This window comes from Sebastes fasciatus, chromosome 1 (genome assembly GCF_043250625.1).
Source record: "Sebastes fasciatus isolate fSebFas1 chromosome 1, fSebFas1.pri, whole genome shotgun sequence".
Lineage (NCBI taxonomy): Eukaryota > Metazoa > Chordata > Actinopteri > Perciformes > Sebastidae > Sebastes > Sebastes fasciatus.
This window is the reverse complement of record NC_133795.1, coordinates 5,589,827-5,614,936: the sequence shown is the minus strand read 5'-3', so window position 1 is coordinate 5,614,936 and position 25,110 is coordinate 5,589,827. Positions and strand designations below refer to the sequence as shown.

Sequence of the window (25,110 nt, the reverse complement as noted above, 5' to 3'; positions counted from 1 at the left end):
AATAATATAATGTATAGTAATATATCACGCACAGGGGACACTGAGCACTTTTACTGGCTGTAGATTCATATTTACTGTACAGATATGATATTGGTGTAGATCGTTTCATCTACCTCCCTAATTTCCCCAAATGTCAAACTTTTTTGGAATTAATTTCTATTTAATGTCATTCATTAGGAACACGGCACACTCAAAGCTTAGAGCAAGATATATTTACTAGAGCTGCAACGACTAATCGATCAGTTGTCAACTATTGAATTAATCGTCAACTATTTTAATAATTGATTAATTGGTTTGAGTAATTTTTTAAGAAAAAAAAGTCTAAATTCTCTGATTCCAGCTTCTTAAATATGAATATTTTATGGTTTCTTTACTCCTCTGTGACAGTAAACTGAATATCTTTGAGTTGAGGACAAAATAAGACATTCGAGGACGTTTTGGAAAACACGGATCGTCATTTTTCACCATTTTCTGACATTTTATAGCCCAAACAGCTAATCGATTAATCGAAAAAATAATCTACATATTGATCGACCTTGAAAATAATAGTCAGTTGCCGCCCTAATATTTACTTTTACATATATCACAATAAAAAATATCAAATAATATTCTATCCCAGAACAGCCCTAATATTGAGGCTGCTCTCTGTTTCTTCCACCTCTGCTGCTGTCCAGCTCAGCTGCCCCGTAGCTGCTAATGACACTGACCTCCCGATGACACAGATACCTACAGCATCCTCCGTCCTATCCTCTTCAAGGTGTGTATTTTTCTTTTTGATGTCGACCCAGCCGCCACCTGCCACTTCTCCCGACTCTCCGACTGACTGGGTTCATGATTAACTTAATATGTTTTTTTTTTATCTTCCAAACCTCTGCTCACAACAACGCTTCCCACTGAGCCAATAGCAATTTCTCTGAGAAGTTGCACTCCTCATGATTCAAAATCATAAACCCAGCGTGTGTCAATGAGGATCTCATCCCTGATTTTGTTGCAAATGATGAATAAAACAGGTTGCGGTGGAAAATAGGCAAGAGATGCCCAATTAAAGAAATTGTTATTGGGAAATAGCGCTGGATCTCATCGGGACTTTGCTTCAGTAACTATCCCATTCCATCTTAAATGATCTATATGAGCAGTGAAGAGAGGAGGGAAGGGATGTTTATATGTGTGTGGGAGGGTGTGTTCGCTACAAGATGGAGAGAGATGGAGCAATACAATTTATTCCTTAAGTGAGGTAAAGGCCATATTGCCTACCATTAACAGAGCACAACGTCGGCACGGGCTGATAATTAAGTAATCCACGAGAGCATGAGCAATATAGGACAATCACTAACATCCTCCGCTGCTTTGCCACATCAAGCCACTCGCCGTTTTTCTTTTTTTCTTCCCCTCCAACATCATTTTAGATTATGCTGGAAAATATTATTGCATTGTGATTTGAAACTGCTGCTATGGAGGAAAATGTTCTGCTCGCAGCTCCAAACTAATGATTCCAGTGAGATGAACTCATTTCAGAGACGCGTGTCGTCTGTCACACTTTTCTGATTTGCTCGCTTTGCAAACTTTGGTTTAATATTTGACTTGAACGGAGGAAAGTTGTTGGTTGTTTTTAATTGTTGACATTCGTGGTCTGACGCATGTATTTTAGAATGTGCGCCTTGTGCATGATTCATAAAGCAGATTATATAAACTTAATTTAGATGTAATTCTATCACTCTGGTCTGGAAGCAATTCCTGATCATGCGTGCGCTGAAATAATATCTGATTTTTTTTTGTCATTTGATTTAAATGTTCAGAGGAAATCACCAGAGAACAGTTGTTTTTATGACGATATTAGTGCAACACTAGATGATACCTCAAGAAAAATCTCATAAACTGACTCCCCAAAATGTTACATTTAATTGATTTTAGGTATATTAGATAATATTGTATTATTGTTTTAATGTAATAGAGCTAAATATCAATTAGTTGAAGTATGACAGTTTTGTGACAATTTTATGCACGACTCAATGTTAAGTTTACACCGATCAGCCGTAACATTATGACAGCGTGGGCACCCTGACCGGTCTGCGGCTACACAGCCCCGTATGCAACAAACTACGATGCACTTTTGTGTTCTGACACCTTTCTATCGGAACCAGTATTAACTTTTTCAGCAATTTGAGCTCCAGTAGCTCTTCTATTGGATCGGTCAACACGGGCCAGCCTTCGCTCCCCACGTGCATCAATGAGCCTCGGGTCTGACCCTGTCGCCGGTTGACCGGTTTTCCTTCCTTGGACCACTTTCGGTAGGTCCTGACCACTGCAGACCGGGAACATCCCACAAGAGCTGCAGTGTTGGAGATGCTCTGACCCAGTCCTCTAGCCATCACAATTTGACCCTTGTCAAAGTCGCTCACAAAGTTCAAAGTTCAAAATGTTCACTTGATGCCTGATATATCCCACCCAATGCCAGGTGCCATTGTAGCGAGATAATCAATGTTATTCACTTCACCTCTCAGTGGTCTTAATGTAATGGCTGATCGGTGTATATATCTATAGGGCAGGGGTCTCCGACCTTTTTTCCTCTGAGAGCTACTTTGACAAAATGAAAGTGGCCAAGAGCGACTCGTATTTTATATCATTGGTAACATTTATGTTACCAGTCGTCGGTTTGGTAAACAGAGACTGTTGTCTTTTAAGTGTTGTTTTCAGCTACTTTACCTTCTCTGTTCGTAGACTGCTACCTGTCGGAAAGTCCTGTGGACTTTGGTGAAGTGGCGCTCGGCGTTACATCTTCTACCAACTGACACGCTGATACCGCAAATGAGACGCACACACTTGTCATTCACATTTGTGAAAAAAAAACTCTGTTTCTCATTCCTCATGAAAATAGTATGTTTTTTGCCTTTTCTTGGCCTGGCTATTTTCTGCGGTCATTGTCAAATCTGGTGTGTGCTTGCTATCCTGCTAATATCGCCTAATGTTACGGCGTCACTGACGTAACCAAACTTGGCAGCAGCGTAACTCGTTTAATTGACAGCTGCTTGGCAAATAATCAGTTTGTGTCAGAAGGGGGCGGGATGTCTGTGAATAAGATTGGATAGAAATATAGGTTTACCAAGTGACTTTGTCTTATCAAATTTGTTTACATATTCTTTTAACCTTTAGCGAGCAACTCAGAAACGGGTCGCGAGCTACTGGTCGCTCGCAAGCGACGTGTTGGAGACCCCTGCTATAGGGCCTACCAGTTCATATAATATATGAAATAATTTGAGTTTTCAGATATATGATTTTTAAGGTCGAGTTTATTGACCTCAAAAATTAAATATTAAAAGTCTTTTGTTTTACATGAGGATAGCTGAATAATCATCAATGCTGCACGCTATCAACATTACAGTTACTTCTAAAATCATTTATTATAGCGTGTTTCATGTCATTCTTTAATTCTTAGATTGTCTTTGTAGCTGTTTGCTTCTTTCACTTGTAGAGAAATGGACAACCTGCATCTCATCTTGTTGGTCCAGTTGCCACTGAAATATTTATCCAGATTGCAATTTACAACCATCCACAATTTCCGACAGCAGTCCGTATCATCCATCTCCCCGCTTGTCCAAATGCATTTCCTTTGTTTCTTAAAAGAAATTGAATCATGGGAGGTTTAAGACAAGACTCTCTCTCCCTCCCTAACAAACGGTAACATTTTAATTCTTGCTTTCATCCCTCAAGACTGAAAATACAATTTCATGATCACCTCGCTGCTAGAAGCCATGTTTAATAATTCCCAATTATGCAGCCAGGCACCTAGTCCACAGCGTGAGCCCCACCATGCTGCCTGAACAGCAGCTGGCTCGCTGCTCTGTGTGTGTTCAGTCACCTTGATATCATCGATGAGCATGTTCCCCCATCTTAGCAGGTTACAACGCCGGGACCTATGCTGTTGTTTTAATAATACAGCATGGTATTGTCCAGGAGGGAGTTTACTCTGCGTCTCCCCCGCTCCGGCCTCTTTTCTCCAATTTGTTACGCAGTTTACCCAAACATGGAGCGTGCAGCGTTTCAGGCCCTGCGTGTGGCGGATGCACCGACGCACAGGGACGACTTGCACTTATTGTTGGTAGGAAAACGCCCTCCCTACAAGAGAAGTGAAAGTGCATGTATTTACAAGTTTCAAATGAAAAGCTGTTTGTCCTTTCCACTCCACTCAGCTACCTCCACAGTGATTCATGAACAGGAAAATGTACTTTTTAAAAAGCTGAGAAACCTTTATATTATTAGCATTCAAGCAGGTGCACTTTGGATATGTAGGACTGTGTCATACTGTGTTTGTGTGTCTGTGCATTTTCAACTGAAAAACACTGCTGAAAGAGGATATCCTGCTCAGGCAAGGAGGTGCAGGTATCATCATGTCAATATGACAGGAGTGAGAGTATGATTCAAACTAAACATCTGGAGGGTTGTCAGTTGGTCACTTTGCCTTTAGGAGCTGCTAAAGTCAGTTCAGTAAGTGTCTATTGATAGTCTACATGTGTTTCCAATGTTTTCACCAACGTATTCTCATACAATGATATCTTACGAAAAAGTGATTCCTCCTTTTTAGTTTGTTTTCCTACGAATGTCCAGCAACACGTGTCAATTTCTGCTCGTTACATGAATACAGTCTTTTCAAAATAAACGTCCATCTTCACAGGAAACAACTTCCTCAGGTTTAGGCAACAAAACTACTTGGTTAGATTTAGGAAAAGATCGTGGTTTGGGTTAGAATGACTACAGAAGTGGCGTTACTTAAGAACGTAAGTTACGTGAAAAATAAATCAACGTTGACTTGTTTTCACGCGGGGTACGAACGCCGTCCTCCTGGGAGAAAGTCCGGTATTTTTTGACCCACCCATCCACCCCAACCTCCGACCTCCGACGGCCTCCCTCCTCCCTCCTCCCTTCGCCGCTCTTTATATTTCCTGGTTCACACTGACGTGGATTACACACAAATGTCCTAGGGTATATACGGATTACAGTACATTGCTTTTCATAGGTATTGCTACGAACGGTGTTTGAGACCAGCCTGCTTTAACACACGGTTGATGACGTATTCAGATCCTTCACTTGGGTAAAAAACAGCAGCACCACACTGTAAAAATACTCAGTTAAAGTATAAGTCCTGCTTTGAAAAAGCACATGCATTATGAGCAAAATGTACTTAAAGGTGCAATGTGTAAGATCTGGCCATAATTGTGGTTTAAAACATTCAACAAATGAACTAATATTATCAACAGAATGTGAAGAGGTTAATAGTGTTGACGTTATGTCAAAGACATCTACGTATTATGTTGCAGAGATATCTACTGAAATGAGCCTGGTAACCAGCTAGACTCGGGCTTTCTTGTCTTGTAATACCACTCAAACCTCGAGAGGCGCTAGTGAGTCACTGTAGCTCCAGTCTGTCCTCAGTCCAACATGAGAGGATGAAGTAGAGCTGCCCCGAGGGCTTGTCAATCACGTTGAAGGTAAAGGATTTGTGTGTTTGTTCATTAGATTAAATCCAAAGTGGCCGAAAATAGAAAACAACTCGTGTTTTCCGAGGATGAAATGTAAATACGAGCCGTTTTCTCGCCCCCAGTTAGTGTCAAAGTAAACACAAAGATGGCTAATGTGGACTTTAGGCCAACAGCTCACGTGAAGATTATAAGATAGCAGCGTTGTTTTGACCGGCTCTGAGTTTCAGCAGTTTGGTTGAATTCTCCTATTTGTTTGGAGCATGTGGCTAGACATTACACATTGTATCTTTGTACTGTAGTATAAAAAGTAAAAATACTCAATGCAGTTATACTACTATATATGATATTACTGAATTATTATTACTGATACATTAATGTGTAAGTAGCACTAAACTGTTGAAGTTGGTCGAAGTGGCTGAATTTTTACTTTCTGATGTAGCTGGATAGTTCCATCTATAACAATGCATCATGGGGCTGGGCGATATGGCTAAAATCTTCTGTCACGATATAGGTCATTTCATATCTCAATAATGATATATATCACGATATAGCATGTTTTTTGGTAATTCAATAAATAAATAATCTATATAAAATAACCACATTGCAAAGCCTATTTTTGCATATTCCTGTGTGAATCAAAAAGTACGGAATATTTTCTCATTTTAAGAACTTAAATGCAAAATGAAAATAACAGTTTTAAGTGAAATTATAAAGAAAAAATATTGCGAAAGAAACGATATAAAAAATTATGCAATTTTTTTAAATTTATCGTCATATTGCCCAGCCTTAATGCATCATATTTTAGAAGCTAAGCCGATATTTTGCATGCAAAATCTTAATTTCCAAAGTCACAAATGAATATACTGACGTAAAAAGTAGATAGATAGATAGATAGATAGATAGATAGATAGATAGATAGATAGATAGATAGATAGATAGATAGATAGATACTTTATTGATCCCGAAGGAAATTTAGGCATCCAGTAGCTTAAACAACACGTCCCAACACCAATACACCTTAAAAAGAGATAAAAATGAATAAAATAAAGTAAAATAAAATAAAAATAAGATAACATAAGTACAGCAGTGAAGTGACAGTGTGCCAATGGTAGTGCAAAATAGTGCAAGGGTACTGAATATAGTAGTGTATATTATAGTGTATGATACAGTAATGTAATGTAATAGTATAATAGTAGTATAGCTGTATTAATATGATGATACAATAGTACACTATTTCCCTCTAAAATGTGGTAGAGTTGAAGTATAAAGTGGCATCAAAAGGAAATACTATTAGCAGCAGCTTCCATGCAAATATAACCCCTAAAATCAGCTTAGAGTATAGACTCTATACTATAGAGTATATCGCAAGATGGCAAAACAACAGCAACAAGTAAAGACACTTTAATTTGAAAGAAAATATCAAACATTAACAGTCGATATTGCAATAAGACATTCAATAAGCAGTAGTAAAGTCAGTGACCATTAAGCAGCTGAACTCATTAACTCACTCGGTTAATGCTGCAGACTGGAGGAGGATGGTGTGTTTTGCTGTCGTGTTTGAAAAATGTTTTTCTTTGCTCAGTGTGTCTTCTGCATTTCCTTCCTGCTCTTTGTTCCTCCGCTAAACATATCTCTAAGTCACCCTGGGTGTCGCAACGGGACGCGCTCTCACCCTCCAGCAACGCTTTATATCAGACTACCGCCTCAGCGCTTGTTGTGTAATGCTACATGACGACGTCAGCTTGTGGTTTTGTTGTTTTTTGTTTCATGGTTTTGAGACTGAACATCAGCCCGTAAACTCACACGTTGGCTGTGCTTTTCTTGCTTTTCCAAATCAATACCACCTCAGTCGTAATGCATGAGATCTAATGAATGGGAGTGTATGCAGGAGGGATGGAGGTGGGAGAAATAATAAAGCACACACACACACACCTGTAATGTCAGCGCCTGAGCATCCATTACATTACACAGTGAAGCTATTCAGGAATGAAAACATCTCACCGTGACTGGCCGGTTATGACACAATGCAGTTCAGCACTTTATTTTTCTAAGCTTTTCTTTCTTTTCTTTTTTGTTGCATGTCACCTTTAATACCACACTCCCTCTCCATATGGAAGCAAGCTCAAAATTAGTGATTGCAGGTTACGTGGAGGTCAAAAGTCTGATCAGAACCATGTGTTGCGAACATTATGTGTACATTTTTCACGTCAGTCCTCGTGGAAATCAATCCTCGCGGTGACCCACCCATGTGTTCTCAGAGATTGGGGGGGGGGGGTATTTATGAGCTTATTGCTGAACACTCACATGGCATAAAAACACGAAGGGCAACATTTTCCTCACGAACCAAAAAGTTCACAAAGATAAACACGCCTGAGGGGGCACAACTGTAAAACTTTGATCTACTTTGAAGAAGTTGCGTCTCCTTCCCTCCCCCCTATCATTTACCACGTCGGTGTTTCTCATGAACGGTGTGATCTTTATTGTCTAATATCGCTTGTCAAAACCTAATTCTTCTTCATATTAAGCAGCGGGGATTTGATGACATTTTTTATTTAGAGTGTCGTTTCATTCACATTTCCTGAAAAGATCTGAAAAGTGTATTTGTCGGAGAGAGCGCGTCGGCTCAGCGTGTGTGAGACTTACAGCAGGAAACAAGAAAGTGCTCATGTACAGTGTGTGTGTGTGTGAGGTCAAAGTGTGTCTAGGCATGTGTGTGTGCAGCAGCAGCGGCTCTTGCTCCTTGTTGTGTACCGGTGTGCGGGGCCGTGCGGCGCCTCTTCAAAGCAATCTCTCCCCATATGGTGTTGTGTGCTGTGAGCGGGTCAACTTGCAGCACAACTCTGGAGAGGGGGATTTTCTCCCTGCCCATTGTCTGTCCGCAGAGCCCGCGGAGAGAGCCCGCCGCTTTCAGGGCATCACCGCCAGCCCCCTAATATGGCAAATGAATGCATGAGCGAATACAAGGGTGAATAACTGAATGAATAACCAAAGACAATTTACATAATTGCACGTAGGGTATGTATTTTCTAACGTTTGAGCGGCTATTTGCATATTCACACACTATAGAAATTATTCAGTCAATACTGTAGATCCATCATGTAAATACAACTCCTTTGAATTAACGGAAAAAGGGGGGGGGGGAAAAGAACTCAAACAATAATAATGTTAATGATGTTTTATGCCCTGAGGGAAGATCTCCTCCCAGCCTCCAGAGCAATTGCTGTCAGAATAAGTGTGATCCCATAAATTCAGCTATGACATGTTTGCTTAGCAGGTAAATATGAGACCAAAAAAACGAAGTCTTCAGTATCCTTTTTTCTTCTTTGCTTTTTTTTTTTTTTTCTTCTTTGCCTGCAGCATTGATCATAAACCATCCATTTCAAACGTCAAGGGGTCTTTGTTTCGCACGTGTTTGGAGAAACTCCCCGCGAATTGTCGCCACTGCCTTGTTGCATTATTTGAAGTGCCATTTTCCCCCGACGTCACCCTCCTTTGTGATCAAGATAGGCACCGGGTTTATGCGCGCCGACATCTTTTTGAACTATTCAAAAGCGCCACTATCACTCCACGTTCCTTTTGTTGTTGTTTTAGGCGGGATGAGAGGCCAGTTAACCTTGCTTGAGAATGAACGCAGGCTGGTTGGTGGTTGGTGGTGGTGGTGGTGGAGGGGAGGATGCAGGGGGTTGAAGTGAAGAGAGTGGCAGATGAAGAGGGAGATGGGGGGCGGTGGAGGGAAAGGTGGTTGTGCATGTGTGTGTGTTGACCTGCCTACCCTTCACCTTTTGTCTCACTGTGTGGTGCTGTTGTGAGTGCTGGAGGAGGACATGTGAAGAGCCGGACTCTGGCCAGCAGAATGCTACCCCTGCCTGGGTTTTCACAACCCCCCTCTCTCTCGCTTTCACTCCGTCTTCCTGGCCTGCAGCTACAAAACACATATTTTCTCTGTTAGGGGGGGTTTTGAGAGCATAGGGGAACCAAACACATCAAAAGCCCAAGGATGGAGTATGTAGTTGTATTTGACCAGGTCAGTCAGCGTTTGTCAGATTTTTACACTGAACGGCTCCCACACTTCCCTCCATCATCTCATTTTGCCGCTCTCAGAAATACAACCCCTGTATGCCTCATTTTGCTTGTCGTACTTAAATTTCTCTTGTTTGTCAGCCATAATTCAGCATCTCATGAATTAGTCATGAGAATAACCGCTTTCATTTAGAGGCTTTAACCTGTGCAAAATACTCCTTGGCTGACTTGGCGGCAGCAGCACGCGCGCGCACGTATGCACATATGCACATATCGGGTGGGTGCTGCGGGCGGGAAGCGTGGAGCCGCGGTAGATTTGCAGCGAGCGCTCTGTCCACAAACGGGGGGGAATGTAAATGAGATGGCCTGCAGTCCTGAGCGGGAGGGGGGGCTGCGCCGCTGATCACTGTCCACCACATTAAGCACCACTCATTCCCTCCCGCTCACACGCACAATCATCTCATCATATGCAAAACAGCAGCCTTCCAGTGTGGAAAACAACAACAGCCGCACTAATGAAAACACTCGCTTTTAATGTGCTGCTGAGTAGCATGTCATTTGTTGAAGATGGAAAGATGTTGTATTTTAAAATGAATATAGTCAAAGTGGAGACTGTGAACATGCAGTACAGTGCAGGTTATAGTGCCGGATGCTCTGTTGCGGGTTAAAGGATGATTCAGGTTTGTTATAGGTCTTATTTTCATAAATTTGGCCATCATTTTCTAGTAGTCATGAGAACGTTGTACTCACCAGTAATTGCTGAGATCGGGAAACACTGCCAAACAAAAGCCAGTTGGGGCAAGAAACACGAGCACTCAAATGATCAGACAGGTTTTAAACAATCCAAAAAGTTTAGCCAGATAATCAAAAAAACATTTTATTTGGAGGTAGGGATGTCACTTTACCAGCTCAGAGTAGTAGGAGCAGAAGGCAGAGGATTTGTTTTCGAAGTGAAAAGCAACGCACCTATTTGGCAATATTTCACGTTTTAACCCAATGCTATAAGGGAACCATAAAGTTAATGAGGTAATCGCCGTGAGGTGGATGGAGCCGTCACAGCCGGTGTGCACGGAGCAGCGGCGCCAGGTAGACCTCCGCAGTGGAACCCCGCAGCAAAAGCGCTACCGGAGAGGCCAGACACACCGCCACCCAACAGTAAAGATCAGAGTCAGCGCTCTGCACATATTGACCTTCTTGTAAAATGTCCGGTGTAATCGGTAACACCGGTGTTGTCACAAGTTTATTAACCGGTGGGAAAATGTTCCTCGCTGTCACATCACTACCAATGACCGTTACAGGTATCGTACGGTACCGTCGGTACTGTAGAAAAAGAGTACTGTCACTTTTTTAGAATTTTGGCATCGACTTGGTACTGAAGTATCGGTTCTCGTGACATCCCTATTTGGAGGTGAAATCAAAATGTTGTTGTTGTATGTTGGAAATAATCCCTCAATGCAAAGGAAACGTGTGAGTGCTTACAGCTACAATAAATATAGTCAGTCAAGGTTGAAACAGGATGTTGTTCTGTGAACCGATGGGACGTTTCCAATGGACAGTTAGGGTTATAATTTTCCAACTCTGTTTATATGCTGCTAAATGGTGATTTTGACACCTTAGACCAGGGGTTTTCTTAACCTTCCTAACCAACTGCTTTCAGTTTCAAATGCTTATTCGCTTTCTTGTAGAGCGTTAGATAAGAAGATTGATACCTCTGTCATGTCCGTACTCTAAAGCTACAGCCAGAAGTAGTTAGCTTAGCTTAGCATAAAGACTGGAAGCAGGGGGTAACAGCTAGCATGGCTCTAGGCCTCTAAAGCTCACTGATTAACACGTTATATCTTGTTTGTTTAATCCGTATAAAAACTGAAGTGTAATAAAGGTAAATTGTGGTTTGATGGTAGGTTATGTGCTGCATTTCCTGGCCGGATGGATCAATCAACTTCACACTTGGCGGGTACAAGCAGCCATACCGCGATTCTCGACAATGCTGCAAGCAGAATTTCTAGGGGCCAAGCGGACGGGCGCGCGCTCAGAACGGGCACTGCACTAGTATTTTACAATTTTGCAAATACGTTCATTAAAAGGATTTCTTTAAACGTAATCCGGGTATCATTTCAATTCTCTCAAAACATATTGCAAAAGAGTAGTATACAGTATGATTTATTTTAGACGAAAAGGTGGAATTATCCTTTAAGGAGACAACAACCATGATGAATTATGGAGCCATAGCTATAGATTAATGCTGATAGCAGACACCTCCTGTGTTGATTGGTCAATAGAATCGACTTTCGGTCACAGAAGCAGTCGATAGGACAACAGAGAGGACTTTGACCCGGCAGAGATCCTTCAGTAGAGTCATAATAACTTGACAGATTCTGACAAGAGAGAGACGGCAGGCGGCAGCAGCACATTTAACATCCCATATTTATCAGTGACAAATACAGCAAAAGCCAACACTTCTTGTGTACTTTAATCAGATTTACCCTCCCACTCAGCAAACAAGCGCCGCCGAGGTTATTTACAGCAAGTTCTGCAACGGTTAACACATTTGTACTCCCTGAATGCTTCATTTATTAAACTGTGTCGGCGCAATTTGTTCACTTAGCTACATGCCTACCTATTTGTTCCTTTACATGACAGGGTAGAGCTTCCTGTCAGGAGTGTTTTTGTTTCCTCTTAGCATGCTTCCAGCATTCAAATGTGCTGATCACACAGAGCGCAGCCGGGGCGGGAGAGGAAGGGAAGGGAAGGAGAGTAAGCAGACTGGAGTAAACAACGCTTTGGCTCTTTAAATAAAACATTTGTTTGTGATTGAGGCTTCATGATGTGAACAGCATGACCTGTTTTACTGGGAGTCTCTAAACAGCCAGCCCGTCGCCCTCGCAGAAACAGATCCCATCTCTCTACCCACAGACTCAGGGCCTATTTATATTGCATGAGAACAAATTTTTTTGACAACTTGAGTGATAGATTTGTACAAGGCCCAGATGTTTTTCTTTTTCTGCAGAGTCTGAGTGACATAAATTGCTATTAATAAAAATTTTAACAATACATGGCAAATGAGTTTTTCCTGTTAACATGGTATGAGCAGGAGCAAATGGTGCTTGTTGAGGGCTTCCTGGGAATAGGGGGCACTGTCTGAGTCAACATTTGAAGAAAGCAGGTTGGGGAGGAAAGAAAGCATGTGGTGCTGTATTCTGTGGAATAACATGAACCGTTAACAACTGAGAAAACACGACCTAACCGACAGAGTAGACCTCACTGACGGCAGTTCATTCATCATCTCTCAAATTCATAGTTTTCACTTTAACCAAAGCTGAAAGATATTTGTTAATGGAGGAGTTTATGCTTAATCGATTGAATGTACAAAATGTTAGGGGACCTCTTTTCAGAAAGTGCTCCGATTTAATTAAATCCAGGTGAAAGACATTATTCTTTATTGATTTTTCCTTATTAAATCAATAACAATGACAGAAAGGGAGATACTCAGTAGATGAAGAGAAAGAGTTAGGGAAGGAATTTAAATCCTTAAATTTTGATCTTTAAAGGGGCACTCCACCAATTTTGCTCTTGAAGGTTAGTTTACTAGTCATTGGGAGTACTAAGTCTATGAAAACAGTTGTAAAATGTCTTCTGTGGCTCTGGAGGAGCTTTTTAAAGGGGAACTACACCCTTATAAAAACTCCCTCCCAAATCCAAAAACTGAAGTACTAAAACTCAAATGTGTAGTGTAGTATAAAGTCTGTAGCTGCTCCATAGACAATGAATTGGGAGTGATGTTCTGGGTGACCCTGAGAGCACCCAGACGAATGTGCTGAGTATATGGGAACATTTTCTGTTTTTACAACTGCTACAATAGAATAAAGCTAGTTTGGGTATAAAAAAAAGAAAAACATTCTTTGGGTCCTTAAAATCAGTCTCCCATTCATTGTCTATGGAGCAGCTATAGACATTATACCCTATGACATCACATGTTTGAGACTTACTTCTCTGGTTTCTGGCTTTGAGAGAGAGTAGCTCATGTTCACAAATATTGACTGAACTTTCCTACACCGTGGAAATAACATATTGGGATTCTTAATTTAGGTGGTGGCCCCCTTTTAAAGCCTGATAAATTAACCCTTGAGGATGTTATCAGCTTGGACAAATAGATAACTCCTGCATCACTAACTGGTAAAGTGGTGTTGGGAGAAGTATTCATCTAAATCATTTGATCTGCATTTCAGATCTTTTACTGTGTAGTAAGTTCCAGCATTCAGAATTGTACTTAAAGGAACCGTCTGTAACATTTCGGGGGATCTATTAGCAGAAATGGAATATAATATAACTATGTATTCATTAGTGTATAATCACCTGAAACTAAGAATCGTTAGCTTAGAATGAGCCCTTCATATCTACATAGGGAGCAGGTCCTCATCACGGAGTCCACCATGTTTTCTACAGTAGCCCAGAACAAACAAACCAATCACTGACTCTAGAGAGGGCCTTTCACGTTTTTATGTTAGCTGAAGGCCACCGTAGTTCTCAGAACCGCTAGTGAAACTACAATAAGATGAGCCGCCGTGGCCTCTGAGCGAGGGGACTGCAGTTTTAGACAGGGAGGAGTGAGCGGAGGGGTACTCAGTTGGTTGCAATTTGCAACCACACCACTAGATGCCACCAAATCCTACACACTTTGCCTTTGAGAAAAAGTAATACCGCAATGTAGTATGTCAAAGTCCTGCATTCAAAATGTTACTTTATTAAAGAAAATGCAATTTATTGACATAAAAACATACTGCTCTAATACCAGAAGTAAAAGTACTCGTCGTGCAGAATGGCCCATCTCAGAATAATGTAAATATATTATTGAATTATAGATGCATTAATGTGTACATGGGTGGGGCTAATTATAACTGCTATCTTCTTGGGTATTATCTCTTATTTGTTTTCTATCATTAATCTGAATCTACAAAATAACTAGTGACTAGAGATATTTAATAAATGTAGTGCTGTAAAAAATGCCATATTCAATTGTAGTGGAGTAGAAGTATAAAGTAATGAAAATACTTAAGTACATTAAAATTGTACTTAAGTACAGTAGCCTACAGTACTCGAGTAAATGACAGTTACTAAAAACAAAGACTTCTGGATGCACTTTTGTTTTTATTTGTCAATCTCATCCCTCATTTCTTATTATTTAGTTTTTTCTTGCCCTCATTAAAGGCTGGCTGTGCTGCGTTCAGAGTCCACACACACACACACACACACACACACACACACACACACACACACACACACACACACACACGCACTGCATGAGGTGGACGGACAGCAGCCGACCAGGATTCCACAGTTGGCTCTCTATCTCCCCTCTTACGCATTTCGCCTCTTCACTTTGTGCTGAAATAATTAACTGCGTGCATGTTTGAAGGCGGGATTACAGTTGTCTAATTGTAGTGAGCGTTGCCATGGAGACTATCAGGCCATCGGTGAATAAACAGCCTTACTTGGCAGTGTTTGGCTAAAATGGGGCTTTGTGCAGATGTCAGACACAGATTTATGATGGTGAAACAGATTATATTTGGCAGGAAAATCAATAGGCTGACCACTCTGGACTGGCTGCTTATTTTGATAAACAGCTCTGTGGATGTAACCTGCCCAGAAGCTTGTCTCCTCATCTGTTTGCTCTGAGAGCGTGAATTAATGTAAAAGTTTACTTTCCAAAGCAGCGTGGTCGGGCTTTTTTAATTCAAAGTTTTGCACAAATTTACCCTTTTATTGCTGTAAGGTTCATGAATATTTAGTGATTTTCAAAATATAATATACAACATTAGCAAAGTAACAACATTAGTTTTTTTGGATAAAATTACTTAAAGGGAAAAAGATAAATAAATGCTTTTTGCTTTAGGTAACGTGAATGTTATAATAGAAATACTGCAAACAGTTTGAAACATTTATCAAAGGGAATAAAACTGATAGAATGCAGGCTTGGGTATCTTCACTTTAAGGAAATATCTCATTAAGTTGTCATGAGTAATCATATCATGCAGAATTTATGGAAATCATCTGCAAACATCTGGAAAATAAGACACTGGTTTGGGGTTTTCATTTCAATGACATCCAGAAGTCAGAAGAGAAAAACACTGATGACAATAACAGTCAGTAAAGTAATGTAGTTGTTGATGACATTATGGAGGCTATGGTTTTTGTCTTCAAAGCAGTGAAAAGTTTGTAGATGTTGAAAAGTTAATAGACAATAATACAGTGTTAATAGTGTAATAACCCAAACATGTGTTGCAGTCAACATATGGAGGGAAAAGTTCAACTGCAGTGAGGATGTGTTGACGTATGACTTTTGCTAATGTCAAAGAAATAGAACCAGTGGGAAATCTCCAGGTCTGAAAAGTGAAGCCAATGCTGAAGTGCCTTAAACCTGCATTCTTTCTAATAGCCAGCAGAGGGCGACTCTGCGAAAATGAGCCTACTTCTCACTTGATTTATTACCTCAGTAAACATTTTAAACATGAGATTATGGTCTCAATCGCTAGTTTCAAGTCTTCTTCAATACAGCATGATGTTCATTTTGTAAATGATGGTCCCATTTAGAGTCAAATAGACCATAAAGCAGGGGAAGCTTTAGGGCGGGGCTACCTGACAGGTCGCTACCACGGCGTCGTCCATGTTTTCCTCAACATTATCTTTTATTTGGAGTCATGTTTCTGGCCACCTGATGAATTTAAGTCCAATATTCACTCTATATTTAGCTCTGTTTTTGGTCTCTACCAACTCCTGAGGGAAAAATCTGGCTTTTTAGCTGCTAAATGCTCCAATATGTTGCTAACTGTGTCTCGTTATTGTGAATACAATGATAATTCTAAATAGGCTTTTTTCAGACATTAGACAATACAGCACCCTGAAACTAAAGCAGCTAAATGGAATTCAGCCATCATTAAAGCTAGGGTTGGTAATCTTCTTCAAAAACATTTTTTTGTTATATTTGTTGAAATTCTCATTACATCCCGACCGCAATCAATAAATCAAATGCTCTGACAAAAAAAAAGAAACAAAATCTGGTATATGTGGCTGTCCCAGGACTGTAATAAGGCCGACGATCTCAAAATGCAATTCGTTTCTAAATCACGTCATGTATAATCAAAAAAAGAAGGAAAATATCCACATTTATCTGCACCGACATTTGTAGCTTATAGAAGATTACAGTATTCCTCACAGTAGCCGCCCACTCATATTGACTTGTTGATACTTTCTATTAAAGCACATCACCAAGACCAAAATTATCTTGTGGATGTCTGAAGAGTATGTTTTTACAAATGTTCTTCTATGGAAGTATGTCTTTTTTCTTGGTCTGCTCTTATTTTGAAATTAAAAATACCCCACCCCTAACAGCCGCATAGGGCGCTTGGAAAAGCTTCCAGAGGGAGCGACAGCTCATAACGCTGGTCCCTCTTGGACAATTCAAATCGATTGTGAAGACAAGAAAGCTGGACGCTAATTGGTCACTGTAAATTTCTCATGTTTTTATCAATGCTGTGCCATTGATTTTATATAACTCATGCTGCGTGATTGTGTAATCGTGTGAAAAGGTCGCCATTATAAAAACAATCCGAAAGGCTCATTTGGTCTACACACTATATTGTATATGTTCCTCCTATATCTGAGATTAAAAATAACAGCTCTGATTAATTAATTGATTTTTGTTTTACAGTACCTTAAAGTGGCAGTAGGCAGAATGTTTTTGGCATCATTGGGCAAAAATTCCATACTAACCTTTCAACAAAGAAAACTAGACTTCTGCTCCTCCTCATGGCTCTGTTTTCAGGCTTTAGAAAATCTAGCCGGTGACGGGATTCTTTGACCAATCACAGGTCATTTCATTGAGAGAGCGTTCCTATTGGCTGTGCTCCGGTCATGTGACCGGAAGTTGGCGTTCCTTCACCAGATTTCACAATGGCGGCGGCGTCACAAACGTTCTCAGTTTACAGCTAAACAGTACACTACAAGATGATTCTGAAAACATCTGAGGAGAGAATTAGGCATTACCGTAACAGAATATTGATTCATATTTGATCAGCGCTGCCTAGTTTAACGTCTGGTCGTAGTTCAGAGTGATTGACAGCCGGCTCTCATAGACAGCAGCTGGACAGCAGACCTCAGATCAGCTCTTACTGCTTGTTTTCCTCCGGTCTGTGAAATCTTGCAGATGCCGTTAGGAGCACCGGAGGACACAGAGGAACATGATTTTTTTCAGGTTACCTGTTTTATGCACTACTGTCACTATATAGCGTTTTATAAAAATACCTTTTTTTAAATCATATTTGCTCCAATCTCGCCTACTGAAGCTTTAATACATGTTTTTTCCTTAATATCAAATGTGTGAAATTCGAAGAGATTATTATTATTACTTTTTTTTAAATCACATTATAACCCCAAGTTATTTGTTTTAGGGTTGGAGGAATGCAGCTCTGCAGCTATCTACCGTCTCATCTAAGGCCCGGATGTACCTCAGCCCTCCCTGCAATCAGTTAACGGTTAATCTCCATTCATACAGTTAAAGGGTAAGATATGTCTTTAATACGCTCACTTTCCACACATGCCTGCAAACTAAAAAAGGAGTTCAGTTAACCGTCAGGAGAAAAAACATTCCAGGAACAGGAAGTCAATAACGCCGGTATCCCCCTCAGGGTGCACATTACCATTGTTGTGAGCCAGGTTAATGTACTTCAAACAAGGTTTATTATATACTGCAGTGCACAATAGTGAGGTGAGGAGAGTAGCGGTCATGTGCTGTAGGTTAGGTTCTCTCAACCTTGTCTGTGGTTGTTGGGCTGTAAATGACTCAGATGCACTGCAGAAATGTACAGTATGTGTTTGTGTGACACATTGTTGGTGTGGGTGTCTGATCTGGCCCTCACCTGACAGCATAATAGAAACACTGTGATGTTGTTATGGTGGATGAAAAGGAACTGTATTTTCTGTAGCTTATAAATAAGATCATGTTGGACTGGTTTGGATGATGTCTTAATAACAATGTTGCTTTGTTATGTTTTATTGCTAAATGGCAAACAAAGATCTGCAGTTATTTCATGAATCATAGCTGACACCGTCGGTTTGATAATCGTGCATTTTCATCTACTTGTGTTTATTTTTCCACGTTTCCCAGAATCAACATGCCTGGACTTGTTGCTTCCAGGCAGGTGTTGCAACCACGGCAATACATTTGTCAGACAATTTGCTTTAACTGTTCACATTCATCAAGATAACTGTCACAGATCTCTCTCCTGATAATTATTACCAGATTACATCGATCTTTCCAGAGAACTTCCAAGGACATTAGTGGGAAATTACAGACCCATAAAATAAATGTTTACTGTTTTGCATGCACATTCCGGTGGAGAAATCCTGAATCTTTTACTTATTTTGTTGTGTAAGTGTTAGTGCATGTGTTAGTTTTAACAATAAACTCCACTTTATTTTTGTTTAAAGATCCCATATCGTAAAAAGTTTGATATTCATGTCTTTTTTTATTATAAAGCATGTCCTAAAGTGGAAACCGCTCATAGTGATCACGCCTGTCTGGGTCAAATTGATCACTATAAGCGGATGATTATTATAACCACAAAAGCCCGTTTGCCGGGGCTCCTCGTTCTCACACCTGGTAACGGACGGTTGAGGATCGGCAAAATTTAATTCGGGGGGAACTACGTGCCCGGGCGTTATTAATCAACTTGATGAGGGCAGCTTCAACCACAGGTGCTTTCCCCCATGTGCATTCATTTTTTATTCAGAAAAAAACGACTTTCCTTTTTCCCATCCCAATATCAATGTGCAGCCATCGCCAGCCTCAGGTAGCCAGCTGGAAAACAGACGGTACGCAAGGCAAAGTGTCAAGGTAGTGAAGTGAAAAACAAAACAAAAATTAGAAAAATAGTCATAGTATAATATGTCAAAAAAAAGTCACAGTAACGTTAGTCTAACTTATTTTTAAAATGTTTTTCCACATGTTGTCATGCATGAAAAGACCCAAAATGAACACTATGCGAACTACTTGATTACTATAAGCATATTATCTAAGGCCCCCCTCCAGTGTATTTTGGCATATATATTTGAGTCATTTCCTGACTGAGTTGATAAGCCAGTTTGCCAATTTTCTTTTGACAAATAACTTAATTTTTTACACGTCTCCAACCGGCAAGGAGGCTCTCAAGAAATGACGACGTAAATTACTGCTCAGTGCGTCCGAAAAGATACATACTACTGTTTATTCACACAAAAATATGTTGAACGATAGTATTACACATATTGAGTATGTAGTACCCAGTATGCGATTTGTGAATGACAACAGCTGACGGGAAGTAAACACGGACCCAAGCTGTCGCCTAGCAACGCAATCCCGATGCAATCCCGTTGAAATGCACTAAAATGGAGCGTTTCAGACAGAGGGTAAATACAGATATATTCAGGCAGACAGTATGAGGAAAACAAATGTTTTTTTTAACATTACAGCATGTAAAGATGTTCTAGTAGAAACACAAAATACAAGTATGAACCTGAAAATGGGCATAATATGGGACCTTTAAATGAAAACTTGTTAATTTTATCAATATCTATTGTGAGTGTACATTTTCCGGAACATCAGTTGAGAAGCTGTTTATGGATAAAACCAGACAGGAAAGACTGTTTTTGGTTAATACAGTGAATTAAGAAATAATTCTTCACCACAGTGAAAAATAAAGCAGTCCTGTTCATCAATGATTTGCTTAACAGAAACTCCCTCTTATGTTGGAGTATTAAAAATATTCTGCCTTCTTTTATTATCTTTTGACTCTGCGCTCTCCGCCCGCTGCAGCCCACAGCGGCACTACCGGAGACGGAGTCACCCTCCCCACCCAGCAACCCGGTGGTCCAAGAGGGGGCTTTTAGGCCACGCTCCTACACTGAGGGGCCTGCAGCTCATCAATATTGCAAAGGAATAAAGTAGGCTGGTGGTGGACCGGAGTTCTGAAGCCTAATCAACCGTCACCGTGCTCCAAACGAGAAGAGTGACAGGGATATTGATTTAGGGATACACTTTGCCGTAGCTGTTTAATAAATAATGAGGAAATATATGTCTTATTGCACGCCCTAAAGAAGTTTACCAATAGTGCAGGAGATAAATACATCTGATAATGTGTCATGCTGCACTTTTAAGTTTGAGATGTCAGTGAACACCGCATCTCTTGGTGAGTCTTGGACAGTTTCATCTCAAGGGTCAGCAGCCAAGCAAGACACTTGAGCCTCTCACTTGACTTGACTTGACTGTTGTGGTGACCATAGCTTCCCCCTTTCTTCTTCAGTGGACTCCTACCACCACCTGGCCATTGTTTCTTTTTAGACAACAGCAGAAGAATGTAAGCTGCAGCTCAAAGGGATGGAGAGATTACCTTTATTTCAATTATAAAGTACAGTGCATATGACTGACTTTGAACACAGCGGGGGCGCCGAAGCCCTGCACGGTTTTTGTTCATTATGCCGCGCTACCTTCAGCAACGGCCTACAGCGCCGCAATAAAAGACCAATGATCGGTGCACATCCTGTATTGATTTGTTTGCTGAATATCAGAGTGAATTTTCAGATGTATTTATAATGGCCTTATTAAAGCCCCCTTTGATCTAAAGATTACAACAATAACACAATCGTCTGTGTTGTTTGGTAAAAAATGTCAATATTAACTGGAGTTTTTCAGGGGCATTCAATTATTTTTCCTTTTAATCATAAAATGTAATCACTTTCACAGGTGGGGGGGGATGGGCTTTGTGCGGTTATTCTTTTTTTTTTTTTTTTTGATGCAAAGCTGTCTGTCCAATTGTATTGCTCCTCATACGACTTTTTTTTCTAAATGAAATATTCTATTTGAAATACAAACAGCTTTAATTATTGAAACTGACACTGCGTTTGACTTTGAAAGACTGTCAGCTGTTGACATTGGATAAAGAAACGGGGAATTGTGAGGAGTTCTGTGCTCGGCACTTGTATGATGAAGACATTATTTGGAGGTGACTCTCATCGGTTGTAAGAGTTATTGAGGCGGGCGAACACAAAGACAAGTGATCTGATGAATTGCTGATTAGTGTGAGGGGGGATTTATGTAAGGATGAGGATCAACTCTCTCTGTGCTTGTTTTTTTAAATGACGTTCAAGTGGAGTCAAATGAAAGAACAAATAAGAAAGACAATATCAAGTGAAACTCAAGGGACACTCAGTGTCACATTATTCTAAATAAAATAAAATTGCCAGTTCAAGTGTTAACGAATTCAAATGGGGGGAAATGAAGGCGGAGATAAATTGTAGCGTCGTTTGCTGGACAATAACTGCAGGAGGACAGTGAGGTAAACGGCAGTTATCATACACAATGAGATGTTTTATCTGGACTAAAATCCTTAAAGAGGAATACTACTTGATTTAACAATTTACGGCCAATAACAATGTCTATGGCCAAGGACAGACAGGTCACAGGGCAAACCGAAAGGATGACGCAAACCGAGCTTCCTGTACCGAACAGTTCAATACAATTACACGTATTGTTACACCCCTAATAAAAGTGTATCATTGTTGTATGATTTTTACTGTCGGTTGTGTTGCATGTTAAGAAAGGTGCTTTTATTTGTAACACACTTGTAGGTATGCGGCCTCAATGAATGTCATCTGGGAAGAAGAGGAACGTTATACAAACCAACTGTGACAACATCTTCTCTGTGCTGAGGTAGGATATTTGTTCTCATTACCACCTGCGTTGTGTTAAATGCTGTTGAATATTGAAAGCATACAGCATATTTTAAATTCAGTGGTCTCTTTAGCTTCGTTATGAACTTCTTGAAAATTCATAAAATTATTAACATCATTCAGTGTGATTTACACATCCCGAGAATATCATTGTCTCTGATGTACGGACCTTCAATATACCTGAAGCTGAAATTACAGCCCATTTAAGGAGCTCTTTAGTTGTCATTGTTGGTTCTCAGAGAAAAGACACAAGGTGTTGGGGGAGGAGCAGCAGACTGAATGAAGACTAGGACACCAAGGTGAGGTGAGGTGAACCTGAAAAACACTACTGTCTGTACACATGTTAAGTAAAATTAGAAGTGATTGTTGTGGTAGCTGTTGCAGTAGTCATAAAAATGGCATATAAAAATATCATAGTATAATAGGCAATAATAAAGGACACAGTATAATAAGCCATATAAAATCTCATAGTATATAGTATGCCATAAAAAGTGGATAGTATAGTATGTAAAAAGCCATAGAGTATGTAAAAAGAAGTCGTAAAAAGCCATCTTGTAGGATGTTGAAAGGTCATGAACAGTGCAATAGTATCATGTGCCATTCAAGTGTCAGAAAAAAAGTCATAGTATAGTATACCATAAAAATATATCATAGTATGCTGTAGTATATCGGGGGGGGGGGGATCATAAAAAAGCCACGGTATATCAAAAAAGTCATAGTATAGTATATTTTTCCGACAAACTATGACTATATTTAATATGCTATACTATGACTTTTTTTACTCTTATTTCGACATGCTATACTGTGACTATAGTATGCTTTACTATGACTTACATGATCTTTTTTACTCTTTTTTTCGACATACATGACTGACTTTTTTTGACTTTCAACTTACTATTTTATGACTTTGCATGACTTTTTTCGATATACTATTATATGACTACTTTTTGATATACTATGACTTATTTTCGACTTACTACACAGAATTAGGTTTTGTTTTTTTTGGCATACTATGACTTTCCTCCATATGCTATATACTATGACTTATTTTTATGAATTTGTTCGACATACATGACTGACTTTTTTATGACTTTCAACTTACTATTTTATGACTTTTGACATACTTGGACTGTTTTTTTACTTTTCGACATGCTACACTATGACTTTTTTACTCTTATTTTTTTTCTCAACATACTATGACTTTTCTATGACATTTTTTGACATAAAATGACTTTTTATGACTTAACTTACTATCTTATCTTATGACTTTGCAGGACTTTTTTCTATATACTATATGGCTTTATTTTTTGATATACTAGACTTTTTTTTTACTTACTATACTGAATTTTTTTTACTCTTTTTTTTGACATACTATGACTTTCAACTTACTATTTTGTGACTTTTCTCAACATGCTATACTATGACTATATTTACTAGGACTTTTTTCAACATACTATAAAATTAAGTTTTTTCAATATTTCGACATGCTATACTATAACTTTTTTCGGCTTACTATTTTGTGACTTTGTATGACTTGCTATACTATGAGTTTTTTATGATTTTCTTTTACTCTTTTTTCGACATACCATTGTACATTCTGTTTTATTTTTTTGACATACTATACTGACTTTTTTAATCTTTTCTTGACATACTTTACTATGACTTTTTTTTCGACATACTATGACTTTCTTATGACTTTCCTCCACATGCTATATGACTTATTTTTATGATTTTTTTCGAAATTTTTCATGACTTTCAACATACCATTGTTACATTTTTTTTTTTTGACATTCTATACTTTGAATGTTTTCGCTTTTTTTCCGACGTACTACTACTTTTTTATGATTTTTCTCCACATGCTATACTATGAATTTTTAATGACTTTCAACTGACTTTTTATGACATATCGTTGTTACATACTGTTTTATTTTTTCGACATACTATACAAGGACTACTTAATGTCTTTTTTTTCAATATACTATACTCTTGTTTTTTTTAACTTACTGTTCTATGACTTTTTTCAACATGCTATAATATGACTTTTTATGATTTTTTGAAATGCTATACTATGACTTTTTATGACTTTCTATTACATCCTGTTTTATTTTGATGTTTCTTATTGAGCCTGTCTAGGTTGATCATCTGATTGCCAAGCACCAGTGCTGATTTGTGGCCTGAGTCTATATAGGAAGGCCCTGTTGTTCAGCTCTTTTCCTCTCCATCCTGCTGCAGCAGCACCCCTGTGGTCCTTGTTATCTGGTATTCATTAATTAATTTTACTTCAATAAACTAACATGCAATAAAACGTATCTCCTGGTTGTGTCCATTTTTATTTTCAGTGTTAAGCCTGCTGTGACACCATGTTATGACTATTTTTCCAATATACTATAATGATTTCTTTTACTCTTTTTTTCGACATACTACACTGGGACTTTTTTTTTTTACTCTTTTTTTTTGACAGTCTTTACTATGACTTTTTTTTAATTAAATTTTTTGACATAATAAACTGACTTTTTTCATGAAATATTTCGACATACTATACTATGACTTTTTTTTAATTACATTTTTTGACATAATAAACTGACTTTTTTCATGAAATATTTCGACATACTATACTATGACTTTTTTATCGTTAAATTTTTGACATACTATGAATTTCTTTCATGACATTTTTTGACATGCTATACTACGACTTTTTTCAAGAAATTTTTCTACATACCATACCATGACTTTTTCAAATAAAAATTTTCAACATACCATACCATGACTTTTTTTAATAAACGTTTTCGACATATGACCATGACCTTTTCAAATAAAAATTTTCAACATACTATACTATGACTTTTTTTAATAAACT

The 25,110-nt window shown here is 39.1% G+C and overlaps 1 long non-coding RNA gene across 1 annotated transcript; it reads left to right on the top strand.

The window, feature by feature from the left end:
• The first annotated feature begins 298 nt into the window (after window positions 1-298).
• LOC141777074 (uncharacterized) lies at window positions 299-24,742 on the top strand. Its single transcript, XR_012595839.1, has 5 exons — window positions 299-757; window positions 17,939-18,049; window positions 22,152-22,233; window positions 22,493-22,552; window positions 24,387-24,742. It is a non-coding gene; the product is annotated as an uncharacterized LOC141777074 (long non-coding RNA).
• The last annotated feature ends 368 nt before the right edge of the window (window positions 24,743-25,110 follow it).